Source organism: Cricetulus griseus (genome assembly GCF_003668045.3).
Source record: "Cricetulus griseus strain 17A/GY chromosome 1 unlocalized genomic scaffold, alternate assembly CriGri-PICRH-1.0 chr1_0, whole genome shotgun sequence".
Taxonomy (NCBI): domain Eukaryota; kingdom Metazoa; phylum Chordata; class Mammalia; order Rodentia; family Cricetidae; genus Cricetulus; species Cricetulus griseus.
Genome location: NW_023276806.1, coordinates 247733981 through 247741032, shown reverse-complemented (window position 1 = coordinate 247741032; position 7052 = coordinate 247733981).

The following is a 7052-nucleotide window of genomic DNA, read 5'->3' as shown; positions in this document are numbered from 1 at the left end:
GGTCGCTGGTGTTTTGGTGGGCAAGGTGGAAGTGCAACATGCCCAAATTGAGGGCTTCCAGTGGGGAAGGGGAGAGAGAGAGGCCAGGCACTCATCTCTGCATGGGGCCAGGGTCAAGGCTCTAATGGTGGCAGATGTGATGCTGGATGCCTTGGGGCTGCCCCTAGGTCTCTGGGGTTTCAGTGAACAGGATGGGGATGTGAAGTGCTCCACTTGAGGAAAATGGGAATGGATCTACCTCAAGTCACAGCAGTACTACTCTTGGGTATATACCCAAAGGATGGACACTCATACCACAAGGTCATCTGTTCAACCATGTTCATAGCAGTACTATTTGTAATAGCCAGAACCTGGAAGCAACATAGATGCCTCTCAACTGGAGAATGCATAAAGAAAATGTGGTAAATTTACACAATGGAGTACTACTCAGCAGAAAAAAATGACATCTTGAAATTCCCAGGCAAATGGATGGAACTAGAAGAAACCATCCTGAGTGAGATAACTCAGATACAGAAAGACAAACATGGTGTGTACTCACTCATAAGTAGATATTAGACATAGAGCAAAGGATTACCAGCCTACAACCCACACCTCCAGAGAAGCTAGGAAATAAGGAGGGCCCTAAGAGAGACAGACATGGTCTCCCAAGAAGGGGAAATGGACAAGAGATCCTGAGTAAAATGGGAGCATGGGAGATGGGAGAGAGGTATAGGAGAGAGAGAGAGGAGGGGAGAAAGGGAGGGGGAGGAGAACATGAGGGGTCTGGAAGTTTGAGTTAGGGGAAGGAAAGCAAGGAAAGAAATACCTTGGATAGAGGGAGTCATTAGGAAGCTATGGAGAAACCTGGGTTTGGGAAATTCCCAGGGATCCACAAAGATGACTAAGGATAACTAACAATCTAAGCAATAGTGGAGAGGCTACCTTAAATGCCCTTCCCTTATAATGAGATTGATGACTACCTTAAATTCTATCACAGATCCTTCCCCCAGTAGCTGATGTAAGAAGAAGCAGAGATTCACTGCTGAGCACTGAGCTGAACTCCTGGAATCCAGTTGTAGAGAGGGAGGAGTGATGAGCAAAGGGGTCAAGACCATGCCTGGGAAACCCATAGAAACAGCTGACTTGAGCAAGTGGGAGTTCATGGATTCCAGTCTGACCTGGGCTGGTGGCATCAAAGCAGCTTTTTTCATGAATCTGTACTTTTTAACGATGGGTGCTAAATGAAATACGAAAAATAAAAGACCCAGAGACTGATACTGGGGTTATAGCATCAAGCTGAAGATCAGAAAAGCAAAGCAGTGGGGCACTAGCTCTCACGCTACCTCAGACTAAAAAGTGATCCTTGTTCCCCGAACCTCAGACTGCTGCCTCTCCTCATTGTGGCTGGAGAATCCTGAGACTTCAATGTCTTTCTATGCCCAATGTGGCTGGAGAATGAATGCCAGCTCTGTCTTACATACCTCCCTAAGGATTGGATCAAAGACATGAGTTCTCTTACATTTCATTCTTGTGTAGGCCATGGTGACCTTGAACTAACAGAGATCTGTCTATCTCTTGATCTTGAGTCCTGGGAATAAGTGCAGACTGTTGAAATAGGTACAGGATGTTTGAATGGGTGCATCTATCTCTATGGTAGGGAATTTAGGAGAGAATACAGGATATGGATATGTGTACAGGTTATAGGAAATGGGAACAGGATATGGAATGGGTACAGGGTTTGGTATGGGCATAGGTTTTTGGAAAGGGTACAGGATATGAATATGGAAACAAATTGTGAGAAAGGCTACAAGATAAGGTATGGATTTAGGTTTTTTAATAGGTACAGGATGTGGATTTGGATTCAGGTTGTAGGAAATGGGTATAGAATAAGGTATGGGTACAAATTTTGGTATGGGTATAGGCATTTCAAAGGGTTTAGGATGTGGATAGGAGTACAATGGGGGAAACGTTATAGGGCATTGAAATGGGCACAGGATTTTAGAATATGTACAGGTTTTGGTAAGGGCAAGGTTTCTAGAAAGGGTACAGGATGAGGAGATATTGGTACACATTGTAGGACTTGGTACATGATAGGACTTTAGAAGGGTTCAGAGTGTGGATATGGGTAGAAGTTATGGGAAAGGTACAGCCCTTGATAATGAGATTGATGACTAACTTATATGCCATCCTAGAGCCTTCATCCAGCAGCTGATGGAAGTAGAAGCAGACACCCACAGCTAAACACTGAACTGAAATCCAGTTGCAGAGAGGGAGGAGTGATGAGCAAAGGGGTCTAGACCAGGCTGGAGAAACCCACAGAAACAGCTGACCTGAACAAGGGGGAGCCATTGGCCCCAGACTGATCACTGGGAAACCAGCATAGAACTGATCCAGACCCCATGAACATGGGTGTCAGTGAGGAGGCCTCAGAAACATGGGGCCTCTTATCCCTAGCATAGGAATGGGCTTTGGGAGCCCATTTCACATAGAGGGATACTCACCCAGCTTAGACACATGGGGGAGGGGCTAGGCCCTTCAAAGGATATGACAGACTCTGAAGACCTCCTATGGAAGACCTCACTCTCCCTGGGGAGCAGAAATGGTATGGGATAGGTAGGGTGTTAGTGGGGGGCTGGGGAGGAGGGGAGGGAGAAGGAACTGGGATTGACATGTGAAACAATCTTGTTTCTAATTTAAGTAATGGAGGAAAAAAGAAACAAAGTAACTAATAGATGCATGACCCAGTTGAGTTTAACAGACATCTATAGAACATTCCATTCAAACACAAAAGAATATACCTTCTTCTCAGCACCACATGGAACCTTCTCTAAAATGGACCTCTGCCTGCTGCTTGAGGTGAGTCTGGGCTCTGCTCTGCACCCAACCTTCCCCCATAACCCTCTGCTCACTTCTTCCTGAGCCTCCCCCTGGACAAAAGTGGACCTGCCCAGACCAGAAGGCCCACCCTGAGTCAGGACATACCTCACCCTTTACCCCTCTGCCCTCTGCCCTCCACCTGCTGCTTAACGTGAGTCTGGGCACTACTCTGCCCCCAACCTCGCCCGTCACTCCCTGCTCAATTCTTCCTGAGCACCCCCCCAACAAGAGTGGAACTGCTCAGACCAAAAGGCTCACCCTGAGTCCAGATGCACCTCATCCCTCCACCCTCTTCCTACCACTTGAGAGAGGGAGAGACCCCACCCACACCCACTGGAAGAGGGGATGGGAAGAAGACAGAGTAAGAACACACTTAACAACAGAAAAACCAATATGACACCACCAGAATCTAGGGACTCCACACCAGCAAGACCTGAAAAGCCCAACACATAGGATGAAGAAGAGATGGACCTTAAAAATTATCTTATGAAGATGATAAGAGACCATTAAAGAGGAAACAAGAAAATCCCTTAAGTAAATAGAAGAAAAAACAAGCAAAAAAATTACATGAAATGGAGGAAAAGACAAACCAAAAAAGTCAAGAAATAAACAAATCTCTTAAAGAATCTATGCCCTTCCCCTATAATGAGACTGATGACTACTTTTTATGCCATCCTAGAGCCCTCATCCAGCGGCTGATGGAAGCAGAGGCAGACACCCACAGATACACACTGATCTGAACTCGGGAACCTAGTTGCAGAGAGGGAGAAATGAAGATCAAAGGGGTAGGTACCAGGCTGGTGAAACCCACAGAAACAGCTGGTCTAAACAAGGGGGAGCACATGGAACCCAGACTGCTGTCTGGGAGGTCAGCACAGGACTGATCCAGACCCCTGAACATGGATGTCAATGAGGACGCCTCCACACTCTAGGGGGGCCCTAATAGTGGATTAATATTTTTTCCTGGATTAAGAAGGGACTTTGAGAGCCCATCCCACGTGAGGGATGCACTCTTGACCTGGACACATGGTGGGGGCTAGGCCTGGCCCAGGATGATGTGGTGGATTTTGGGGAGCCCACATTGAGGGCCCTACCCTGCCTGGGGAGTGCAGGGTCCATGGAGGGGGGGACAGGTGGAGGGTTAGAGGTAAAGGCTGGGGGGAGGGGAGGGAGAGGGAGAAGGGACAGACATGTGAAGCAAGCTTGTTACTAATTTGAACTAATAAAAAAAGAATCTAAAGAAAGCCAAGAAAAAAAAAACCAAACAAGTGAAGGAAACCATTCAAACAGTTCACAGTTTGAAAGCAGAATTAGAAGCCAAAAGGGAAACACAGAATGGGGGGATGCTGGAAATAGAAAAGCTGGGTAAATGATCAGGAACCTCTGATGTAAGCATAACCAATAGAATACAAGAGATGGAAGAGAGAATCTCAGGTGTTGAAGACTGGCTAGAGAATATACAATCATCGACCAAAGAAAATTTCAAGTCCAGCAAACCCTAACAAAAAATATCCAGGAAATATTGGACACTGTGAAAAGACCAAACCTAAGAATAAAAGGTATAGTAGAAGGTGAAGAAATACAGCTCAAAGGCACAGAAAACATATTCAACAAAATCATAGAGAAAACTTCCCGAACATACAGAAGGATATGACTATGAAAGTACAAGAAGCTTACAGAACACCAAACAGACTGGACCACAAAAAGAAGTCCTCTCCCCCCGACACATAATAATCAAAACACCAAAATTACAGAATAAAGAGAAAATATAAAGAGAAGCAATGGAAAAAGGCCAAATAACATATAAAGGCAGACCTATCAGAATCACACCTGACTTCTCAATGGAAACTTTGAAAGCCAGAAGGTACTGGATAGATATCCTGCAAACACTAAGGGAGCATGGATGCCAACCCAGACTACTGTAAACAGCTAAACTTTCAATCACTATAGATGGAGAAAACAAGATATTCCATGATGAAACCAGACTTAAACAATACCCACAAATCCAGTACTACAGAAAATCCTAGAGGGAAAACTCCAGCACAACAAAGATAACTATACTCACAAAAACATAGGAAATAGATAATCCAACTTTACCAAACAGGAAATGAAACAGGAGGGCAAAATCCACACACAATGGCATCACCAACAATAAATCCAGAACAAGAACCAACAATCAATGGACATTAATATCCCTCAATGTCAATGGTCTTAACTTGCCTATAAAAAGATACAGGTTAACAGAATGGATATGAAGACAGAACCCATCCTTCTGCTGTATACAAGAAACACACCTCAACTTCAAAGACAGGCGTTACCTCAGAGTAAAGGGTTGGGAAAAGATTTTCCAATCAAATGGACCAAGAAACAAGCTTTCTGTAGCAATCCGAATGTCAAACAAATTAGACTTTAAACAAAAGTCAATCAAAAGAGATGAAGAAGGACATTTCATACTCATCACAGGGTAAGTCTATCAAGATGAAGTCCCAAAACTAAACCTCTATGCCCCAAATACGAAGGAATCCACATTGTTAAAGAAACATTACTAAAGCTCAAACCTCACATAAAACCACACCCCGCCAATGGAGGTGAGTGTACCAACTGCTCCTGCCCTACTCCTGCCCAAAGTCCCCTTCACCCCTGATCTCTCTGGGCCTGCACCTGCACCTGCACCTATGCCTGTGCCTCCTTAGAGTGGACCCACCCACCCAGGGAGGAGCTCCCTGAGTCTGGAAACTCCTCACTCTTCCTTCCCCTCTGCCGGACTGACCCCTACCAAGGCACGACCCCTACCAAGGCCCAACCCCTACTGAGTGAGGAGACTACCAGGAGAGGCAAGACCATCCAGAGCTGCAGATATTGAAGTCTTGGCCCCCACACACCATCAGGTGACAAGAGGAGATAGAGAGACCCCACCTGCACCTGCTGGAAGAGGAGATGGGAAGGAGACAGAATAAGAACACACTTAACAACAGAAAGACCAATATGACACCATGAGACTCTAGGAATGCCACACCAGCAAGATCTGAAAAGTCTAACACAGAGAATGAAAAAGAGATGGACCTCAAAATTACCTTAGGAAGATGATAGAGACCTTTAAGGAGGAAACAAGAAAATCCCTAAAGGAAATAGAGGAAAAACCAATAAAAAATTACATGAAATGGAAGAAAAGACAAACCAAAAAAGTCAAGAAATAAATAAATCTCTTAAAGAATCTAAAGAAAGTCAAGAAAAAAAAACAACCAAACAAGTAAAGGAAGCACTAAAAATTGTACAAAGCATGAAAGCTGAAATAGAAACAATAAAGAAAACACAGAATGAGGCAATGCTAGAAATAGAAAGGCTGGATAAACGATCAGGAACTAAAGATGTGAGCATAACCAATAGAATTTAAGAGATGGAGTAGAGAATCTCAGTCCTTGAAGACTTGCTAGAGGATATACAGTTATTGACCAAAGAAAACCACAAGTCCAACAAATCCCTAACACAAAATATCCAGGAAATATGGGACACCGTAAAAAGACTAAACCTAAGAGTAATAGGTATAGAAGAAAATGAAGAAATACAGCTCAAATGCACAGAAAACATATTCAACAAAATCATAGAAGAAAACTTCCCAAACATATAGAAGGATATGACTATGAAAGTACAAGAAGCTTACAGAACACCAAACAGACTGGACCACAAAAAGAAGTCCTCTCCCCCCGACACATAATAATCAAAACACCAAAATTACAGAATAAAGAGAAAATATAAAGAGAAGCAATGGAAAAAGGCCAAATAACATATAAAGGCAGAACTATCAGAATCACACCTGACTTCTCAATGGAAACTTTGAAAGCCAGAAGGTACTGGATAGATATCCTGCAAACACTAAGGGAGCATAGATGCCAACCCAGACTACTGTAAATAGCTAAACTTTCAATCACTATAGATGGAGAAAACAAGATATTCCATGACAAAAACAGATTTAAACAATACATACCCACAAATCCAGCACTACAGAAGGTTCTGGAAGGAAAACTTCAGCCCAATGAACATAACTACATTCACAAAAACAGAGGCAATAGATAATCTAATTTTACCAAACACAAAAAGAAACAGGAGGGCAAAATCCACACACAATGACACCACTAACAATAAATCCAAAACAAACAAGAACCAACAGTCAATGGACATTAACGTCCCTCAATGTC